General features: G+C 40.2%; 1 protein-coding gene and 1 pseudogene across 2 annotated transcripts in view; one reads left to right on the top strand and one right to left on the bottom strand.

Moving 5' to 3' along the window:
* The window catches only part of ADGRL2 (adhesion G protein-coupled receptor L2), a 416,407-nt gene that overhangs the window by 17,768 nt on the left and 375,569 nt on the right, over positions 1-23,070 (top strand). The window lies entirely within an intron of this gene.
* Positions 9,202-10,401, bottom strand: LOC116563778 (annotated as a pseudogene). Its single transcript, XR_004274561.1, has one exon. The product of XR_004274561.1 is annotated as an S-phase kinase-associated protein 1 pseudogene (transcript).

Below are 23,070 nucleotides of genomic sequence, written 5' to 3'. Positions count from 1 at the left end.
GAAAGAAAGAAAGAAAGAAAGAAAGAAAGAAAGAAAGAAAGAAAGAAAGAAAGATTAGAGAAGAAACAATATATTAAGCATGAATAAATATTCTTTCTAAAGGTCTTACAATAATTTAGATTTTTTCACCCTGTACATGTAACAAAATTATTCAAAACCTGAAGCTTTTATACAATGCAAAGAAATATCAATACATGGACCTTTACATGGCAAACATGCTAATACTCTGCCAGTATACATTGCCAAGGTTTTCAGTCCAATTGGTGCTATTTTGCTGAGGACACTGGAACAAATTTTTGTATTTATAGGTGCCATAACATGTTTAAAGGACATGTATATTGCAGAAAATTATGACACACAAGCGGTCAGGCAAACATTATGTGGAAAAGTCCCAGCTGATGTGTGTTATCATTAAACAGCCTCTTCACATCAGTGGCACTCACGCCTCAGTTTCACAGTTGTGAAATATTTTACTACAGATGTGAAGGTATTCTTGTGGCTTACTCAATAAAACAGAATGGGGCTTTATGCACCCCTGAGTTTTCAATTAATGTTGTTGACAGAATGAATGGCTATTTATGCAACCAGCCTTTCATGTTCATTCATGGTATACAATACCTAAGTCTTAGAGATCTCATCTAAATGCCTCCCCTCTTGGGAGGGTGCTTATGGATTCTATTGTATATATAGGGTAGCATAAGGTTCAATGATTCTATCTAATCAGCAGAGTGGACCTTACATTTTAGCAGAGGCCACTGAAGCCTTTGTTCAGCAACAGGGCATTATCCTATAACTTCTACAATAAGTTGAATGTCTGTTGGTACAAAGATCTTAAGCAACCAATGCCTGAACTTCACTTTCCCAAGTATGCCTTTCTGTCCTCACCACACCCCAACACTCATGTTTTTGGGAAAAGGATATCTACACAGGAAAATCATTTTTCTATGTGTAGTGAGCCCTTAGTACACTCATCCATTTGACTGTGGTGAATAAGGTCCTGGAACATGGTTGGAGCCCAATAAATGCTTGCTGAATTTAATCCAACAAGAAAGAAACAGCACTATCAGCCCTGGCCGCTGTGTGCTCTAACATATTTGTAACACAGTGCAGTTCTTGGAGGTAGAAGCTAAACGTGAGTACCTCCTATACCCTACCTATTCAACAGTCTCCTCAAGCAAAAGAAGGAATGTGTAAATGTTATCTGAGAAAGCTTTTCATGGTAAATGAATGAAATTCCAACTTTCTTTCTTGGATTAAAAATAATTCCAGTAATAATGCAATTAGAATTTCGTTGGGGTTAATCATTATTAATTAAAATCAACATATTAATTTATGTTTTCATACAGTTTTATTTTCTTCTTTTAATCAGGCCAGGTGATGTGGCTCATGCCTGTAATCCCAGCACTTTGGGAGGCTAAGGCAGGCAGATCACGAAGTCAGGAGATCGAGACCATCCTGGCCAACATGGTGAAACCCTGTCTCTACTAAAAATACAAAAAATTAGCCGGGCATGGTGGCATGTGCCTGTGATCCCAGCTACTCGAGAGGCTGAGGCAGGAGAATCACTTGAACCAGGGAGTCGGAGGTTGCAGTGAGCAGAGATCGTGCCACTGCACTCCAGCCTGATGACAGAGCAAGACTGTTTCAAAAAAAAAAAAAAAAAAAATTCATCCTGTATTGTTAACCACACATTGTCCCTAAGAAGCAGCTAAGGATTGCTGTCTCCATTTTTCAGATGAGAAAACCGAGGCTCATTAAGCCTAAGTGATGTCCGTTCAGGTAATATCAGAGACAGGGATACAAATGCAGGTTTGTCAGATGTAATCTAAAATAACGCATTTTAAAAGTTCAAACTATGTTTCCCAAGTTTTGAGACTCCATCTGAAAAATACAGGCATGTTTGTTTACTTCTGCAAAGCAAATTAAATGTGTAGCCATGTATTATTGATGTCTATTATTTTAGTTCCTAAGAAGTATGTGTATCAAATTGCCTTTACAGGAGAAATCGTATTAAAACAACTTGTATTTACATGCTTTTTTAGTTTGCACTTGAGCGTTTATTTTTCTGCTGAATTTAGGACAGTAATATAATGTGATGCTTTTTTCAAAATCAGACATGCTGGTGACTGTTCCGGAGCATAGATTAGTGTTTGTACTTAAGATGTCCAGCCTGGAATAGGACTGTACCATTAAGAGTACATGTGCAAATAAGCAAAGCCTGTCAGACCAAATGGGCGCCAAAGCCTTGAATTGTAAACTAACCCCAGAGGAACTTTTAGAGTTATTAGGACATTTGCCCATTATTTCTAGAAGCATCTCAGTGGCTCTAATCCACCTCAAACTTTTTATTCTTCTCAATATAGCTCAGTCTCTCTTGAAATCTTTCTTCTGTTCTATGGCCAGCATAGACAAGAAGGGGACAGACAGGCCCAGAGTAGACCCCTGGACTCTTAGACCTAACTTAGGGCAAAGGCAGAGAGATGCCCCAGGCAAATATGCACGAGGCTTTCAGGAACACCAGTTCTGAGATGATTTGCAGTTCTGCATGCCGACTATCAGAATTTTATATCCGGAAGATCACAATTTAGAGACTAATACAGCATGCTCATTGAATAGATTAGGAAATGTGTTTCTCAGAATTCAAATGACTTGCCCAAGTTCAGTGGTAGAATGAGAGATAAAACATTCTCCTCAGAGTGGAATAAAATATATTTTTTGTTTAAAAAGATGACATTCATCAAGACAGACTAGTGATGTAACTGGAGGACCAGACTTTAGGTCACAAGATATCTAAGTAAACTTTGATTTACTTAAAAGCCTTGAGATAGAATATAAGTCAGTTTGGCTACCTTGCCTGAATAATGAAGTTAATATTTATTTCTGAAAAGGCTTGGATCTGTCATCTAAAGTCTTAAATCATATTCATTCAATGCCATGCTTAAGCAGTACAGTAATGAAAAGAAACAGTCTGAAACAGAGAGCTGCTGATAGATGCTAAAGTAATGAGTGTGCCTCCATCCTGTGCATAGGTGATCATTGGTGAGAGGAGGGCATGGCAAGCAACTGCTTTTTCTTTGGTGCAGTGCAGAGTTGAGCTGTGTGATTTATAAACCTCAACACATTGAAGACCAAAAAAAATAAATAAATCAGTAAGCAGCATGGCTCAGGATTCAACCTGCTTTTTTTCCCTCCCTAACATGGGTAATAAATTGTGTGGGCTTTAATAATTTATAGGCAATGTTGTTATAATGTGAGAATATTAACTTTGGTGAGTCTTTTAATTTGCTTGTGATGTCAGCTGTGTGCTGAAGTGTTTCTTCTACAGGACAGCAACACCACTAATGCACAATTGTATTCCAACACTTCAGTCAGAGGCTCCTGGGGACTAGAAGAGACAGTTCACTTTAGCACTGATTTTATCAATTTGGTGCATGTCCCTCAGGAATTACATGCCACAGAGAGAATTAAAAGGAACAGTTTGAAAGCACTTAGAATCATATTAGCACATTCACATGCAACCCCTCTTCCCCGTGTCCTTGTGGAAAGATAGCCTGACTCAAGCCATTTTATTTCTGCCCAGGATTATGCCTCAGGAAAAAAAAAAGAGAGAGAGAGAGAGGAAAAAAAAGAAAAAAAATTTAAGTAACAAAAAACAGCACAAGGAAAGCCCCTAAAACATTCTAGATTCACCTGGGAATGTGGCCAATTTCTTCCCAGTTAATAATGTCCTCCACAGATTTTCCCTCAAATGTCTTCTCATCATTTCACAAATGTGACAGTAGTGGCCCTCTCATATTTCAGAAATAATTCCTCTCTGTCCTGCCTATGTTTTCAATCAGAAAGGAAAGAGCTTTGTAGCAGTTTAGAGAACAACAGAGCCAGAAAAACATATAAAGGGAGATGAAAGGGGCAGAATGAAAGAAAAGGGAAGACAGAACAGTTCAAGAGATGATGTTATGGCAAAACAGACGTTCTTCAATAGGGCTGAGCATGGAAGGGCCTGAGAGCATCACCCAGGCACGATTCCGAATTTTAATTCCAATCTAGAAGCTGCAAATAGAAATGAAGACCTGCCCCTTCCTGTGTTTCGAGCAAACCCCTCTCCATACACAGATTCTGCTACTTAAAAATAAATAAATAAAATATACGAAGCAGTGAATTGGAAAGATTAAAATAAAGTAACCGGTGACGAGGCCCAGTGGCTCACACCTGTAATCCCAGCATGTTGGGAGGCCGAGGTGGGCAGATCACCTGAGGTTAGGAGTTCGAGAGCAGCCTAGCCAATATGGCGAAACCCTCTCTCTACTAAAAATACAAAAATTGGCCAGGCACAGTGGCTCATGCCTGTAATCCCAGCACTTTGGGAGGCTTAGGCAGGTGGATCATGAGGTCTGGAGTTCAAGATCACCCTGGCCAAGATGGTGAAACCTTGTCTCTACTAAAAATACAAAATGTAGTCGAGCGTAGTGGTGGGTGCCTATAATCCCAGCTACCTGGAAGGCTGAGGCAGAGAATTGCTTGAACCCAGGAGGTGGAGGTTACAGTGAGCCAAGATCACACCACCGTACTCCAGCCTGGGTGACAGAGCGAGACTCCATCTCAAAAAAAAAAAAAACAAAAAAAAACCAAAAATTAAGCCAGGCACAGTGGCTCATGCCTATAACCCCAGCACTTTGAGAGGCCGAGGCAGGCGGATCACCTGAGGTCAAAAGTTTGAGACCAGCCTGACCAACATAGCAAAACACTGTGTCTATTAAGAATGCAAAAATTAGCCAGGCGTCATGGTGTGCATGTGTAATCCCAGCCACTCAGGAAACTGAGGCTTAAGAATTACTTGAACCTGGGAAACAGAGGTTACAATGAGCGGAGTTCACACCACTGCACCCCAGCTTGGCCAACAGAGCGAAATTCTGTCTCCAAAAAAAAAAAAAAAAAAAAAAAAAGGGCCCAATACACTCAGAAGCTAGCAGAATGAGAGGGTGCAGTAGCCCTGGGGGTAAGGTGAGGAAGGCTGGTGTTCAGACCTTAGCATGTGATAGTAGGAGGTCAGTGACTGAGCGGAAAAAGGAATAGAAGCAAAGATTAGATCCCTCGCTCTCCTTTCTCTCTCCTTTCTCTCTCTCTCCCTCACACATCTCATGTCTCCTAATTCTTTGAATTTTCATTAAAACATTTTTTTTCTTTGGCCTAAAATATTTAGTTTGTCTCTCCAAATCTAACCTGAAATTCGGGCTTTCTCTCATAACTCAATCCCAAAAAAATCTCAGTTGGCCATTTGTTCTTTAACCTCCTCACTCTATTGCACTTTTTTTTTTAACTGGTTCTGGTTCAAGATTTGGGTCTTTCTACAGAAGTGTATGTGTGTATGCATGTCCTGTGTGTTTGAATGCATGTGTGTGTCATGATATGTGCAGTACAACACATAATTATGTATCTTCCAGAAAATATAGATGCATATCTCTGTAATAAATCTCTTTTATGACTAAATCAACCTATATTCATGACAGGTATGTGTGTCAATGCCCAGGCTGACCTACAGGATGCCAGAAAGCTCTAATATACTAAGGCAAATTTTAAAACTGCAAACTTTTGAAGTTTTTTCTTAAATTTCACAGTGCCATCCATTCAACTCCCAGCATTCTGAATAAGGCTCACATGGTAACTTGTGCTATCAGCAAGACTAGGAAAGCAGCTCAGGAAGAAAGGACAATTATGTAAAATATTTTGTAATGATCAACATGTGACTGCTCGTGCATCATCTTTTATATCCAAAAAATGGAAGGAAAAGAAGCAAAGGCTATTCTGTTAAAGGCGAATCCTGTCCCTCATCTTTTCTTAAGTTGTCTGGCTTATTTATTAGGGTCTAAATATAAAGTTAGTAACTTGGCTAGGTTCAAGAACCATAGTTCTTGAACTTTGTTAACAAATGAATCAAAAGAATCTCTTTTCACTAGCCAATCTTTTCACTAGTTCATAAGAACCCAGTATCTTTTTTTTTTTTTTTTTTGAGCCAGAGTCTCACTCTGTCATTCAGACTGGAATGCAATGGCACAATCTCAGCTCACTGAAACCACCATCTCCCGTGTTCAAGCAATTCTCCTGCCTCAGATTCCCGAGTAGCTGGGATTACAGGTGCTCACCACCATACCTGGTTAATTTTTTATATTTTTGTTAGAGACGGGTTTTTACCATGTTGGCCAGGCTGGTCTTGAACTCCTGACCTCAAGTATTCCACCCACTTTGACCTCCCAAAGTGCTGGGATTACAGGCATGAGCCACTGCGCCTGGCCTATAAGAACCCAATATCTTAAACAGAAGATAGATGAGCTACTTTGGTTAAAGTAGTGTAAGGTGGCCTGGAGCTCCTCATCCTCGATTCCCCAGGTGGGGCATTCTGTGGACTTGTGCAGTCCAGTGAGCTACAGTCTGAAAACCCCCCAGGTTAGAGCACTGCACTAAGGGAAGTGCAAGTTGCTTTCACAACAGACTCAAGTAAATGTAAGACCAACTGAAATTAGCAGAGAAACAGACACAAGTGCCAACTGAAAGCTCTTCTCTTACATTGTTGAGATTTCATAAGTACTAAGAACTGAGATGCTTTCAAACCTTAGGAGTGAGAGATTTCCTGGGATACAAGATTTTCTTGTTTGTTTGTTTTCTTAAGACACTTTAAGTGCTGAGATACATGTGCAGAACGTGTAGGTTTGGTACATAGGTATACATGTGCCATGGTGGTTTGTTGCACCCATCCACCCATCATCTACATTAGGTATTTCTCCTAATGCTATCCCTCCCCTAGCCCCCACCGCCTGACAGGCCCTGGTGTGTGATGTTCCCCTGCCTGTCTCCATGTGTTCTCACTGCTCAATTCCCACTTATGAGTGAGAACATGTGGTGTTTGGTTTTTCTCTTCTGGGATACAAGACTTTCAATGCTAAAATCAAGACAGTCATGGGCCAGTCACAAGAGCTAGTCACCCCACCAAGGTTATTTATCCTTTTAGAAAGTCCAGGTACCAAGTCAAATCTTGTCTTTCAGTGCTCAGAGAGTAGCGGCAGCATCTTCTCGTGGAGAACACAGCACATTAGGATTCATCTGAGTCATGCGTGTTTGGCATTGGAGAGCTCTAGGTTCTCAGATAGGGGAAAGAGAGGAGAGAAAATGAAAAAGTACCCCTGTTCTAAACCACAACACAGAGAGCAGATATATAAATGCACACCCACACAATTTGAGAAAGACATTATGTTTATTCATTTTTATCACCATTGGTTCTTCTTTAGATAACAAAGCACTTACACATAATCTCTTTTCAGCTTCTGAGACAGGAAACTTTACAGATGAGGTAGTGGCTGGGCTCTTTTCTCTCTCAAATTCAGTACCCAGAGTCCTACTAACCACATAACCTGAGGACATGATTTAGGGTCACAGGTGAGGACAGCACAGGAGCAGCAATTCCCTCACATGCTATAACACCTGCCATCCAAGGTCAACAGAAAGAGCCCTTCCCCCAGCCTGCAAATTCCTTTGAATCAGCCGTGCCCAGGGAGATTCAGCCCTGCTTAATTACAAGGCTGAATTCTAAATGTGCTTGGTGTTTGTCAAGTCAAGAGAGAGAAAACTACTGTCTGTGATTTATGTCTGCCCAATGATAAACTGTATTATTCAAGAAAGAAGAGCAGATGGCCCCCAAACAAGACAGTTATGGCCCATAATTATAATAGTTAGAGTACCCAGTGGATCTCCAGGACACCAAGAGAGCAAGAAATCTGACATTCACACCAAAGACATTGAAAGAAAAAGGAGTTTAAGCCCCCAAATAATAATACAAGTTGAGACCCTTCTTTATCTCAATGAAAAGGTTTATTTCCTCATGGCAGAAGATAGCAAGAGTGTGTGCTGTGAGTAGACCATGGCCCCAGGCAGGACGTGCAATGTCTTCATGATGCCATCAACTCTACCATGAGCATCAGCTTTGAGAGAAAGGACCTTGCAGTGATTTGGGTTATCTAGGGAGAAACTTAACTCATCAAAGGCTGATTTACATCAGTCATTTTTGTCCCTTATTTCCATTGCTGACAGTCTGGTTCTATTGTCTGTGACAATTAGATTTTGCAGTCTTGAAAATAGCCATGCAAATTACCAAAATGTTTTCCATTTGAGACCTTATACATATTTGAATTAAAACAACTCTAAGCTGTTAAATGGAATTAAATGAAATAGGCTGAATTGGGTGACTAAAATTTTAAAACTTCTGCAAGAAGCTTTCCCTATCCCAACCTCTTTATTAATGGCCAATTGTAAATGACTTTTGCAAATGGAAACACCATTTCTCACTTTTTTAAACAAGTACTACACTGTACTGTCTTAACTCCCCCCATTCAATTTAAGCATCAAGATTTATAGCTTGTTGTGAGCTCCTCTGTCTTTCTGTTTCTTCTTTGTACCTCTCCAAATGCTCAAGCAGCTCTTTTTAGAATGAAGTGAAGATAGTTTGTAGTGAACTCAAACTAGCATTCTGAGACTTGACTTTCAAAAATTTTGTATTCTTCCCCATTTCCTTGATTCTAATCTAAAGACTTCGTTGCTACACAGCAACAAACTCCACCCCAAATTCTAAACTCTTTCATTTCATTTGATCTTTCTGCAATGCATAGCCAAATTTTGGTCATCAGCAAATTGCTTTAGTATTTCTTTGTATAGTGGTGAATTTTATCAGAGATGACAGACACCTGAAACAACTTTTATATAGGCCAGGGAGCATAGGAGACTACCAACAAATGACCCTACATAGATACACAGACGTGTGTGCAAACACACACACACACACACATGTTTAGTTTATATCAACCACATATCTGCTTTTTTTTGCTTAAACTATTTATACCAGATACCCAAAAATTTGGCGGTGAACTCCATTTCTTCCCTTCCTTTTCTTTTTTTTTTTCTTTTTTTTACACTATAACTTACTTTTTATTGAAAGTATCTTGCATTCATGATGGATGTTTTCTGAATTTTACCACATATTTTAATGTTAAATGTTAAATTATTTTTTACATGCAAGTAGTGTGAATAATTTTCCCCACATGGGAACACTGATTATAAAAAGATGACACCCCACATAGGTTAAGTGTCTTTAACTGAAAAGCTAACAAACTGTCCAGTTCCATTTCTCTCAAAAAACCACAAACTGGGTAGTAATTGAGTCTCTAGGCAATATATTTAAAGCTAAGAGGATTAAAAATAAAATTAAAGATAAAGAAAACAAGTCCTCAGATGCAATGAAGGGAGGAGCCCTGCTAAATACAGGCTAATCAATACAGTGGTAGTCCTTGCCTGCAGGAGGCTGAAAGACATCCTAGTAACTCCACTCAGAACATTTACTTCAAGAAGCCTTTTCCAGTTTCCAACTCATGAATAAAGATAATATTTTGTTAATTCTATTCCAGATAACTTTTTTGCAGGTTGTTTTATTTACAATGCCAACTTTTAAAAGGTCACTAAAGTTAACTGGACAATAAACTAGGCAGACACTGCTTTACAAAAAAGAGGGAAAGCCCAAAATGCCACTTATAGAGAACCCACAGTTCAGTTTTATTCAGAGCAAAGAAAAAAGAAACTTTCAATCATACTAGAAGAAACTCAGCCATAGATTTGGAATCTGTACTCAAACTACACATGCAATGAGGACAATATTCTGTGAATACAATTGACTTGCTGCTGCATTTGTCGACTGTTTGTCTAATATTAACAATTATAAACAGAGCAGTGCAACTAGTATTTGGAACAGTCCTTACGGTGTTACAGTGTCGGGTACAACATTTCACTTCTCTTCACACCACTGGTTCTCTTTGCGTACCTGGGCTTCCTCCTCTTCAGTGAAGTCATTTTTGATATTGAAGGTCTTGCGAATCTCCTCAGGAGTTTTCCCCACGATCATATTGGCAACAGTCTTGCATGTAACATCAAGCAAACCTTTGATGTCTAAGTAGTTTGCAGCCAGAATGAGTTCAAAAAGTGTTCCTTGGTCAACTTTCAGGAATTCTTGGTCCCAAACAGGAATATCATCTGTTCGCGTTTCTTTGTTCTCATCATCCTCAGGAGGAGGAGGCTCATCCTTGTGGTGGGTGCACCACTGAATGACCTTTTTTAATATTGCCGCATTAACATTTGGTAGAGGAACTGGGTCATCATCTCCTTCATCATCCATTCCCAAATCTTCCAACATGGTCTTGATAGTCACAGATTGTTTGGCAATTTCAACATCAACTACAAATATCTCTCCATCAGAACTCTGTAATTTAATTGAAGGCATGGTGTTCGGTGTTAAGGAGACGGCTGGCCAGAAGCTGACAAGAGCCGCAAGGCATCAGCGAAGGAAGAGAAAGGCTGAGGACGAAGCCACTCCATTTCTTCCCTTTCTGTGTCTTTATTTTAATTTAATTTTTGTTTCCTTTTTTCTCTTTTTCATCCCTGTGTTTCACACACATATGCCCAAATACAGCAAAAGCACATGCAGATAAATTTCTCAAGAAGATCAATGTGTGTGTGTGTGTGTGTGTGTGTGTGTGTGTGTGTGTGTGTGTTTATGGGCTAGGTCTTTCATTTATTTGTTTATTCATTTGTGGCTTTCATATAAGTACTTGACCTCTGCAATTATATGACTATAAAACCGCAAAGTCAACTGTTGTACATTTTGATGAATCAAGCATTTTAAACAATGAAATGCCTCTCGATTATTTAATGTTGACTTTATAACCAAAGCAATGCTTTCATGAAGTGAATCATTTCTATGAACTTGCAGAACTCAAGATCTCTTCACCAACTTCATTTCTTAACTCTTTATTTTCTAATTTTTATAACTCTTAAGCTAAGCTTTTCTTTGAATCCTGGTTATAATACCCTGGACTCAATCCCAAGAATGTATCTTTCTCTGAGTTACTATGACTGTTAGTATATGTATGGCACAGAATTAATAATTATGCTGATGTAAGTTTTCCTAAATACAACATTGAGTATCAAACACACTCTAAGTTAAACCAAAACTGTATTAACCAACCAACTTATTAAGCGTCTATTTCCTGCCAGCCAATGCATTAGGCTCTGCGGAACTTACTGGTGAATAGATACATGTAGTCCCTGCCATCATGGAATGTATAATCTAGTGGTAAAACAGCCATTAAATACACAACCAAATGTGATAAAGAAAGTTACAATAGAAACGTCCAACCAGGCTTTTTTTTTTTTTTTTTTTTTTGAGACAGAGTCTCACTCTTGTTACCCAGGCTGGAGCGCAATGGCACGCTCTCACCTCACTGCAACCACCGCCTCCTGGATTCAAGAGATTCTCCTGACTCAGCCTCCTGGGTAGCTGGGATTACAGGTGCCTGCCACCATGCCCAGCTAATTTTTTGTATTTTTAATAGAGGTGGGATTTCACTATGTTAGCCAAACTGGTCCTGACCTCAGGCAATCCACCCGCCTCAGCTTCCCAAAGCTGGGATTATGGGTGTGAGCCACCGTACCCAGCCCAGTCAGGCTTTTCTAACCTAGAAAAGGCTGGTGACTCAGGAAGGACTTGTCGAATTAGGGGTTTTCTAACTGCACCTGGAAGGATGAATAGCAATTAGTGAGGCAAAGATGAGACCACAACGTTTCAAGTTAAAAGGGCAAAAGGCGAAATTCAGGAGGGAAGAAAAAACACCTTTCCTTTGTTTAATTTTTTAACTTTTGCATCACATATTCATATATCCCTTGTACTGTTGAAACATTTTGCTATGTAACTATACGTATTCTGGAATATTTATGTTTTTGGGAATCTCTCCCAAAATATAGTTGCCTAAATTCCTGACATGACTTGACTTTTAATTAACTAAAGACAATAAGAGAAAGAAAATAGGATATCTCTTTGGTACTTTCTGAGTTTAGAAAATTTAACTAATTCTGATGTTTTAGCTGCAGTATTCTGGAAAGGTGATAGAGACAAAATCCATTAAAAGTAGCTTCTTTTCCTTCCGCTGAGCCCCTAGAGCTTATTCTCAAGGCCATAAACTCATGAACCTTACTAAAGTGAAACACCTTCATAATATTTCTCTGAGGGCCAAGGAAGGGAAGCATTGTGCATGTGTGAGCATTAGGCTGCTCTTTAAAAGGATGTAGTAAGTGGGTTTCACTGTACTGGCAACTCTCGTGGGTTCATTTTTTCCGCTACACTGAGTAGCACGTTCATATCTGATTTTCAGTGCATTTGCTCCTAGTGATCTCTCAGTGTTTCTGCTTCAGGAAGGTTCACTGTTCAGTCCTTCTTTCTTTCTCTGGGTAAAGGGTGGGTCAGAAGGTAGTATCAGCCTGAGAGTCGCTGCCCTGAGCGCCTCAGAACCGAGCTGCAGATGTTCTCTGTGCATGAGGCGCCTGGGAAGGGAAGGTGAGACTTTCGCTCCAGACCCAGCTTCACAGCACAATGAATGCACGGGTATTTTCTTTGCCAGCTTCGTGTCCACATCCGTTATACTTTTCTGAAGTCTTTAGATCTCATTAATAAACATCGCAGGGAAAAAGAGCCCTGTATTCAAATAAGTTTGGGAAATACTGGATGAAAAAAAATTAACTAGACTTGTGCATGTGTTCTTTAGAAATCCCTCTCGGGGTCTTTAATATGCTCATACACATTGTGGATGTTTGAGAGAAAGAGCTTTAAGTATCCCTTACTCATCTCATTTAGCCACTAACTATGCTTTTCCTCATCGCTCAGGGCTGGTGTTCCAAAAAGCATACTTGGAAAAGCACAACTCTGCTACTCTTCTCCATTGCCTGATTGAGACTAAGAAATTTTTCATTTGCTGACTTTCCTTCTACACATCTGTTCCTCATTCTTCTCCCCAGTATTACTTGCCCATTTCTCTGTTCTATTCCTTCACCCTTCCTTCTCTTCCTCCTTTTATTCTCTTTTTAGAAATTTAAAATTACTAATGAGTGCCTGGGAAAGTGCCTTTGAGATCTCAGGCTCTGGTCAAGGCTCTGCAAAGAGATCACCAAAGCTCTCTGCTCCCTTGAGAGGTTTACATTGAGAAAGAGCAGGTGAGATGGAGAGGAGAACTAAATAAGTAAGCAAATACATGTAAAAGTGATTTTTTTTTTTTTTGAGGCAGAGTCTCACTCTGTCACCTAGGCTAGAGTGCAGTGGCACAATCTTGGCTCACCACAAACTCTGCCTCCTGGGTTCAAGTGATTCTCATGCCTTAGCCACCTGAGTAGCTAAAATTACAGGCATGTGCCACCATTCCCGACTAATCTTTGTATTTTAAGTAGAGACAGGGTTTCACCATTTGCCCAGGCTGGTCTCGAACTCCTGGCCTCAAGTGATCACCCACCTTGGCCTCCCAAAGTGTCATGATCACAGATGTAATCCAGCACCCCTGGCTCATGTACAAGTGTATTTTATCTACTACTTCTTGTGAATTAAACCTAAGCCCACTTGATACAAGTAACTCTTGGATTCTATTTGGTAGATGATAGTTATAATCATCTCAAGGTTTGAGATAGAAGAAAGTAAGCTCCTCCCCCACAATCTTGTTTTTGATTAAAGCAAGACTCACAACAAATTCTGCCACACATAGGAACTTTATTAAATAAAACGTATTAGCCCCCAGGCATAAGACAGTTAATAAAACCCATTCTGTCTTGGTGGAGTGCCATGTCTCTGTCCTTTTAGGCGTTCCCTCCACAATCTTGAATGAATGGTTCACTCAAGACTGATGTGACAATATTCCAGAAACAGTAGTCTGCCACCCTCACTGTCAGCATCAAGCAATTCAGAGTCTTTTAAACCAATGTCTGCACATGGAAGATTCGGAGATCAAGCTTTGTGATCCAGTCCTAAGAATAAACGGTTTTCCTCTCCATATCTTGTTCATGTCAGGTTGGGGGATATAACCAAAATATTTTTTGACACATCCACCTTGAATTTTTCTAGCAGTCATATGCTAATTAACAAAGCACTAGTTTCACCAATAAAAATCCACTTCTGACATTCACTATGCTAATTAGTACAATATCTTTATCAGATAAAGATAGCTGAAGTGCTTGCTTGTGGTAGCCTCCTCTGGAGTGTGGCCTTTCGCTGTCAGCTAACAGCCTCCCAGCTGCCTCTTGGGGAGTGAATTCCTGATTAGAATGCTAGCTGCACCAGGGGTGCAGCTTCCACCAACCCATCCTTAGATCGTAAGATCTATTCTGATATATTTTATGTAAATTACAGTGTGGCCTCTCTACATCCTATAAAGGAAACAAAATAGGTTAGTGGCTTGGAGAGTTTCTTTTTCTTTTTTTTTTTTTTTTTCTAGGAGGAGGACAGTGGAACAGCGATACCTAAAGATGTTCAAGTTAATATCTGAGTTTAGAGAGCAGCTAGACTTAAGAACATTTTAGTGAATTGCATTCCAGGCAGAGGTAAAAGGAAGTGCAGAGGTTCGAATGCAAATGTAAGCTTGATGTGTTCAAGGATCGACACAAGTCCAGTGTGCCTAGTGCAGTGAGACACCATCAGAAGGAGAAGAGATGGGATCAGGAATATAAGGAAAAACTTGATCACCGAAGGCCGGGTTAAGAAGCTTGGTTTTCATTCCAAATATAATGGGAATTTATTGCAGAGTTCTTAGTAGGGGAGCAACATCAAATTTATATTTTAAAAGAGGTCTCTGCTGAGCGAGGAGAACGGATTGCAGGTGGGCAAGAGAGGAATCTGTGAGACCACTTAGGAGCTTTTGTGGTTCATAAAAGAGATTATGGTGGTCTAATTTAAGGTGGTATTAGTGAAGGTGGGAATAAATGAAAAAATTTCAGGATATCTTTGGACATAGAGCCAACAGAAGTTAGAGATTAAAGGAAATTAAGAGGCAGAATGAAGGTAAAGAAAACAAAAGCTAGTTTTGGGTTTCTGCAACTAAGTTGTTTGTGCAGAAATCTACTAAGATGGGGGAGGACTGAGGGAAATACAAGCTTTAGATGAGAGGGTGTGAGCAGAGGATTAATATCATAGAAAGATACCATCAACATGTATATTAGGAACTACTTGTAAGGTCACAAATTCTAAGCCAGTAGTTCTCAAGCCAGTTTCTTCCACTAAGGCTGGTCAATTTTTTCAGAGTTTGTAGAAATTGCTACAGGCACAGTAATACCTTCAGAAGCATTATGCTATCCATGCCTTTCAGCAGTTCTGCAATCGATAATCCTAGCCTTATTATCTTAAGTCTCTAAAAGCTTTGTGAAAATGAAATGCGGTTCTTCATATAAAGACAGGAAGCCCCACTAAAACAGTCACCGGCCACATGGCAATTACTGAAAGAAGAGATATATCACAGCCTTCAGACACAGAAGGTATAGGATCAAATTCTATCTCTGTTCCTGATTGACACTATGACTTTGGACAAGTCTGGAAGTCTCAGTTCTCTCATTTGTAAAACGGAAATAACCTATGAAGTGAACACTGAATCAAGTAATGTATGTGAAACTTTTTAAACTGGGTAAAACTGCTATAATCTGGAGGAAGGCAGCAAATCACACTGCCACGTGTATACCTATGCAACAATCTTGCATGTTCTTCACATGTACCCCAAAACCTAAAATGCAATAAAAAATAAAAATTCCCAACAACACAAGCCTTATTTCTGAATATAATAAATGTGAAACCTACTCAGTGAGACTACTACATGTAAGACCCTTATTTTACAGACTTTTCTATGTATAATTACCAACTTTAACAAAAATATATTCTCCTGAGCCTTCAAGAAGTGAGCCTGGATAATAAATCACATTATCTCTTAACTAAAAATTATTCAATCTGATATCATTCAATCTTTAGAGAAATTCACTGCAGCAAAACCACCTGGGGAAGTTTAATAAAACACTATTTCCTAAGCCTTACTCTAAACCTGCTGATACGGTTTGGCTCTATGCTCCCAATCAAATCTCATCTCGAATTGTAATTCCCATGTGTTGAGGGAGGGACCTGGTAGGAGGTGTGTGGATCATGGGGGAATTTCTCCCATGCTGTTTTTGTGCTGGTGAGGGAATTCTCATGAGATCTGGTGATTTGGTAAGTGTCTGGCAGTTTCCCCTACGTTCTCTCTCTCTTGCCTGCCACCATGTAAGATGTGCCTTGCTTCCCCTTCACCTCCTGCCATGATTGTAAGTTTCCTGAGACCTCCCCACCCATACAGAACTATGAGTCAATTAAACCTCCTTTCTTTATCAATTACCCAGTCTCAGGTAGATTCTTTATAGCAGTGTGAAAATGGACTAATGCACCTGCAGAACTAGAGTTATTGTGAATAGGACCTAGGAATCACTATTTATCAAATACTCCCCTGGTGATGGTAATGCAGCTGGCCCACAGTCTAACACCCGAGAAGCTAGTTTGTGGTGAGAAAATGGAAATGCAAAGAAGTGACTGACCCAGTAGCACAACTAGATTGAAAGCTTTCTTTCCAATCTGGATCAATATGACTTCCATTTTATCTACTGGGCACCATCAGGGCCTGGATCTTGCTAATCCTTCTAAATAAGAAAATCCTGATAGATAACAATAGCAAAAGCCACGACTATGAAGTACCAATAACAGGTACCACAAAAATAAGCAATACTATTTGAGACTAAACTTTAAAGTGGACCCAAATGGATCAGTCAAAGCAGGTTAACAGGATTAATGAAATTTGGCAGAACATACATTATGCACATAGTACTTGGTCTCTCCCATGTGTTTGAGGTGGGATTCATTGGCAATTGTTTGTTGTGAAACTCCATGGATATAGTATGCCTATTTTCTGTCAGATGAGAATGGAAAATTATATATCAAAAAGAGAAATACAAAACAACAACAACAACAAACAAACCCCTAATAGCTCAATTAAGAAATGGGCTAAAGACATTCCTCCAAAGAAGACATACAAATGGCCAACAGGTATATGAAAAAATGCTCAATGATACTACTCACCAGAGAAAGGCAAATCAAAATCACAATGAAATATCACTTCACACCTGTCAGGTTGACTATTAATAAAAACATAATTAGCACTCATTAAATGTTAATCGTCTTTGCTGTTATTATTAAGCTCTGTGTACCATGAAAGTTACTATAGATGCTAGATGATTGTGACATGGTCCCTGTCCTCAAGAAGACTACGTAAATAGGGGAGAGACAAGGAAATAAATTAGTATAATTGTATAATTTTAAAAGTATGGACTCTGGAAGCAGATTGAATCCCAGCTCTGCCACTTAGCAGCTGTTCAGTCCTGGGCTAGTTACTTAACCTAACATGAAATTACCTTACCTAAAGAACTGAGATCATTATACTTGTCTCCTAAAGTTGTTGGGCTGATTACAAAGATAATGCATGTAAAATATATAGCACGGAGTCTGGAACATAATTAAGTGCTCAATAAATATAGCCATTATCATTGTCAACTTGTTATGTTAGAAATGGTCAGTGGGTGTGATGGCAGTGCCAAGGAAAGCAACAAAACAAACTGGGGGCAGGGATGTTTCTGTGCCTGAAAGCCTGGGAAGGAGGTGAGGCCAGAACTGAATCTTGAAGGTCATATGGAGATAACCCAGAAAAGAGAAAGGAATGGTGCTCTGAGCAGATCGTGCTGTCAGTAATAAGGTGGGATGCCATCAGGGAGCTACAAATAATTCAGCCTGCAAGCAATGAGGAGTGTAGGGCAGACAGACTTCTGAAAAACTGGAAGATGGACAAAAATAGTGAAGAAAAGGTCTCCTACTATAGGACCAAGAAGCTTGGGCCAGATCCTATAGGAAGCCAGGGTCTTTAAAAGACTTCAAACAGAGAAATAGAATTATCAGATTGTGTTTTTAAATGATGGGGATAAACAGGGTGATCCAATGGTATAAAAATAGCTGAGAGTGAGGACGGGTTAGCACTTGTAAATGTGAGCAATGCCTATGAACATTTTCTGAGCTAAATGACTTTTAAAACAATTTCCATTGCTGATTTAAGATACTTTGCACAGATGTGAGAGCGCATTTTTTTCCTGATGGAATCTCATTTTTGTTCTAAATTCTTTATATCCCTTTGTTTGCCCTCATTTGTGTTTACACCACCTGTCAATTTAGTATAATCTGTGATTTTAATGTGTTTTCCCCCTCTTCCAGATCATTATTAAATGCGCTAAATAAAACCAGACCCATCACTGCCTCTGGCACTTCCCTCCCTGAACACTTCCACTTAGTTCAATACACCAATTGTTATTAGCATAATACCTCTAAACTCCTTGAAATTTCCTTCCTACTTCTAGTTCATATCTGAGAACAAGATAAATAGACAAAGATATGCTTCCTCAATGGGCAACACCTGGACCCTCTAGTTTGGTCCTGTGAGCCTTAACCCTCTCCATTTAATCCCCTGTGAGGGTACATACATGAAGTCCAAAAAAGATGTTACTTAATGAGACACATGTCAATCAATGAGTGTTTGCCCTCTGTTCTTGCTCACTGTGCTCTTCAATACAAATGTCCTAATGGATAAACCTAATCAATCTCTTCATTCTATACTATAGTAACTAGGGAGTATGCAAATTGAGGAGAGAGGCTTCTGAAATCAGGCTGCATGGCATTAAACTCTCTCCTTCATTGCATAGAGAGTAGGTCTCTTCCCAGCAGTCCAAATATGTTTTTCGTATAAACCTGGAAATGCGTTAGTATATCACAGACATTTTCACAAGCATTCCAGTCGCCCCTGCTTCTCCATCTCTCATCTCCTTCTCCAGTTCTACCCCTAGATTCTGAAGGAAGTCAAAGTCAGGGCTTATGGGCGTATAGGAATGGCATGTCTAACAAAAGGGAAGAGGCTGTCATCACTGCAGGAGGCAACTCTAAAAACAGATACGAGGCCAGGCACGGTGGCTCATGCTTGTAATCCCAGCACTTTGGGAAGCCAAGGCAGATGGATTGCCTGAGCCCAGGAGTTTGAGACCAGCCTGAGTGAAAACCCATCTCTACAAATTAAAAAAAAAAAAAAAAAGAATTAGCCAGGCATGGTGGCATGCACCTGTAGTCCCAGCTATTCAGGAGGCTGAAGAGGGAGGATCACTTGAGCCCAGGAGGCAGAGTTTGAAGTGAGCAGAGATCACACCATTGCACTCCAGCCTGAGTGACAGAGTGAGACCATGTATCAAAAATAAAATAAAAAAAACAGATATCAGTAAACCAAAGAGCAGTGAATATAAACAAAATTTTGCAGACCATTCCTATCTTGGTTTCTAGATTTTGCTTTTCCATTCATCCCTTCAAGGAGCATTATTTGCGGTCCCATCTAAGTGATAGACACTACTCTGGAGACCACAGAAAATCAAAAAACCAATAATGAAAAATGAAGAATAGTTGGTCTCTATCTTCAGGAAGCTAAAACCTAGTTAGGGTGAATGGTTAGGGGGAAGTGATCCAGTGCTTATGGTTTTTTGCATTTTAACGTTTTTCCCCATATCCAAAATGGCATCTCGGAGGGTGATTCTGTTATAGACACGCTTTCGTCTGATTAAGTTGGGCGTTTCGAAGCAGACATTTTCAAACTGCAGGTATCAATCATTTCACCATATCCATTTGTATGCCATTGCGCACTCAAGCCTCACCCTTCCCCACTCCCACCCCACATCAAGGCCTGAAAGAGAGTCGGCCTCATTCACTGGTACCACATTCACCTACAGAGCCATGCTACTAAGTGTGTGGAGCCGCAGCATCTCAACCAGTGAGAGAACTAGCAAATCGCCCACAGTATGCAAAAAAGCCTCTGGCAATTCTCACAGGCTTCCCGACAGAAACTTTGGAAATGGAATTTTAATGGTGTTCAGAAAGGAGGACTAGGGCACAATCCCAGCCCTCTCCCTGTCAACAGGCACCAAACACAGGACCCAGAAGAGCTGCCTAGGTTGCCCTAAACAAGAGGCAGGTCTAACCATCTGAGTTCATCCACCGTATTTAGAAATGCGCAAAATCTGTCCGTTACTGGTCACTGGTTGCCTTCGGGGGCTTGATTTCCTCTCTCATGTACTTTGCCTTCACATGCAGCTCAGTGAGTGTGGAATATTTTTCAGAAAGATTTTACTTTTCTGATTATTCATTCCTTAAGGCCAATTTGCCTCAAGTTATCTATTTTACTAATTCCAAGTATTCGGCACTATGAGTCCTTTCACTTTCTATCTGAGGCTACCTACTCACTAGTACCAAGTTCTAGATTTTGGTTTTTTGTTTTTTTGTTTTTTTGAGACAGGGTCTTGCTTTGTTGGCCCAGCTGGAGTGCAGTGGCACAATCTCAGCTTACTGCAAACTTTGCCTCCTGGACTCAGGTGATCCTCCCACCTCAGCCTAGCAAGTAGCTGGGGCCACAGATGCCTACCACTGTGCCTGGCTGATTCTTGTATTTTTTGTAGAGGCAAGGGTTTCGTCTTGTTGCCCAGGCTGGCCTCAAAAGTCAGAGCTCAAGCTATCTGCCTTCCTTGGCCTCCCAAAGTGCTGGGATTACAGGTGTGAGCCGCTGCACCCAGCCCAGTTCTAGTTTTCGGTTTTTGGTTGGTTTGTTTTGTTTTGTTTTGCCACAAAGTCTCACTCTAGTCTCCCAGGCTGGAGTGCAGTGGCACAATCTTGGCTCACTGCAACCTCCGCTTCCTGGGTTCAAGTGATTCTCCTGCCTCAGCCCCCCAAGTAGCTGGGATTACAGGCACCTGCCACCCTGCCTAGCTAATTTTTTTGTATTTTTAGTAGAGACAGTGTTTCACCATGTTGGCTAGGCTGGTCCCAAACTCCTGACCTCAGGTGATCGGCCCGTCTTGGCCTCCTAAAGTGCTGGGATTACAGGCATGAGCCACTGCACCTGGCCCAGTTCTAGTTTTTATAGAGGTAAAACATTCACTTCCATGGGCAAGTTCATTGAACATCAATCTATATGATGATACATAGTCTATATCAGAGGTCCCCAACCCCCAAGCCAGGTACTGGTACCTGTCTGGCCTGAGGCCGGCTAGGAACCGGCTGCACGGCAGGAGCTGAACCTCTGTGAGCTAGCATTGTTGCCTGAGCCCCCACTCCTGTCAGATCAGCGGGGCATGAGACTGTCATAGGAGCACAAACCCTACTGTGAACTGCTCATGTGAGGGCTCCAGTTTGCACTTGTTATGAGAATCTAATGCCTGATGTTCTGAGGTGGAACACTTTCATTGTAAAACCAACCTCCCCACCCTTCCCATCTCTCCACCCATCCATGGAAAAAATGTCTTCCATGAAGCTAGTCCCCGGTGCCAAAAAGGTTGGGGACTGCTGGTCTGTATGACTCTTGGAAATATAGCAGGCAGCACCACTCACACGCATCCTCCACTTGGGTTATCTGTTGCAATTTACCCAGTTGCCAGCAGAGCAGCTTTCTTTCACGGCTTTTGGTAACAGCCTTAGTTTTTCCTTTCCTGTTTTGCTTTTGAGTACTTGCTTTCCACCTGGAATGTGAACAGCCATGGATCTACAATTATGTAATTGATATGGGACACACTATCTGCACACAGGATCTTTTCCTTTCCAGGAACAAAGTTGGCGTCTTCATTGTACCATGAAGACAGCTGAGCCTGGATACTATGTCAGTGTTTCTTTAAATGGCATTTTTCCATTGCAAGCACCATTCCTGTAGCATAATCTAAAATATTCCCCGTGGAATTACCTCCGCAAACAGGCATGCTTCAGTAAGTAGCCCTTTGCTGGGGTCATTGGAACTAAAATGAACAACAACAAAAATTCCACCCACTCTTATTTCTGATGGTGACCTAATGTTACCCTTGTGGAAGGAGCAACACCCCATGTGGATGGCTACAGACCTTCCACTTGGTTATAGCCCTCTTTTATTTTCAATTGCTGAATTTTTACAGCTACATAACAAAAAGGTTTATTGTTAAAGGTTATGTTTTTGCGTTTTTTTTTTCCTTCCAATTATAAGGAGCATGTCTTTATCTTTGCAGCCTCGGGAAGCCAGGGAGAGTAAAACATCATTAAATCTGTATATTAAGTGATTTAATTTTAATCATAGGTAATTTGTAGTATGGCACTTGACACAGACATTTAGCTATATCAAACCCTCCAGAAACAAAGCTAAATAGTAAAGTTGTAGCGGAGAAATCAGCTATTGGTCACCGTGTAATGGTTTTGTGGGTCTGTTGCACCTGAATCCCTTGCCGTACCTCATGATACACTGTTCCCTGTCCACTCAGAGGCTTCTGTCTAAACAAGATGGACTATTACAGGGCAAGAACGGAAAATTTCCCATGTAATGTCACCAAATTTTTTACAGTCTGAGAATCCTTCCCTAGGCACCAGCACAGTTTTAAAGGCAGAAAGGTGACCATATTTTTATGACAGTTTTTTTTCCTTGGTCTGAGGTTGGAGCACAAGAACAAAATAGCTCTTTTTGTTCATTGTACCAAGAAATTCCCTTCTGGATCTATCAAGTGTGACTGTTCACATAGCAAATAGCTTGAACATATCCAGACATAAACACCATATGAATAAAACATCGTGCAATTGTTGGATATAGTTATGTTTTTACAAAGACAAGGTGTTCTGTTCTACACTATCTGCAGAAGTTCACAGTAATCATTCTAAACTGTGACACTTTATCTTATTAACTGAATAAAAATACTTTTAATTATCTCAGTTAACTCTGTTTATTATGACAGTATATGCATCATTAATTTGGAGGTTTTTTTTTTTAAACGTTACTGTGGCATAATGCAGGTCTAGATTGAGTTCTGAATTGGGTTTTTAAAAAAGGTTAAACATTTGGTTTCCACGTTTCCACTCAAAGATTATCTATTTTCTTTTATGCTAAGTCTAAAATGGAATCCTTTAAAATGAAGACTGTTTGGAAGGATCATTAATTAGTTATATCTTGATGTTTCCCTGATAATCCAGAGTTCCACAGAATAAGCAATTTGGTCTAATCTCAATTGCTGGATCATGTCTAAAGAGAATATAATCCTTAAAATAAAATTAATCCAGACCACGCAGTGATGTAGCAGCTGAGA

The sequence above is a fragment of the Sapajus apella genome, unplaced genomic scaffold, assembly GCF_009761245.1.
Source record: "Sapajus apella isolate SASKATOON/1434 unplaced genomic scaffold, GSC_monkey_1.0 scaffold36, whole genome shotgun sequence".
Lineage (NCBI taxonomy): Eukaryota > Metazoa > Chordata > Mammalia > Primates > Cebidae > Sapajus > Sapajus apella.
Note: the sequence above shows the minus strand (reverse complement) of the source record. Positions and strands in the feature narration are given on the sequence as shown.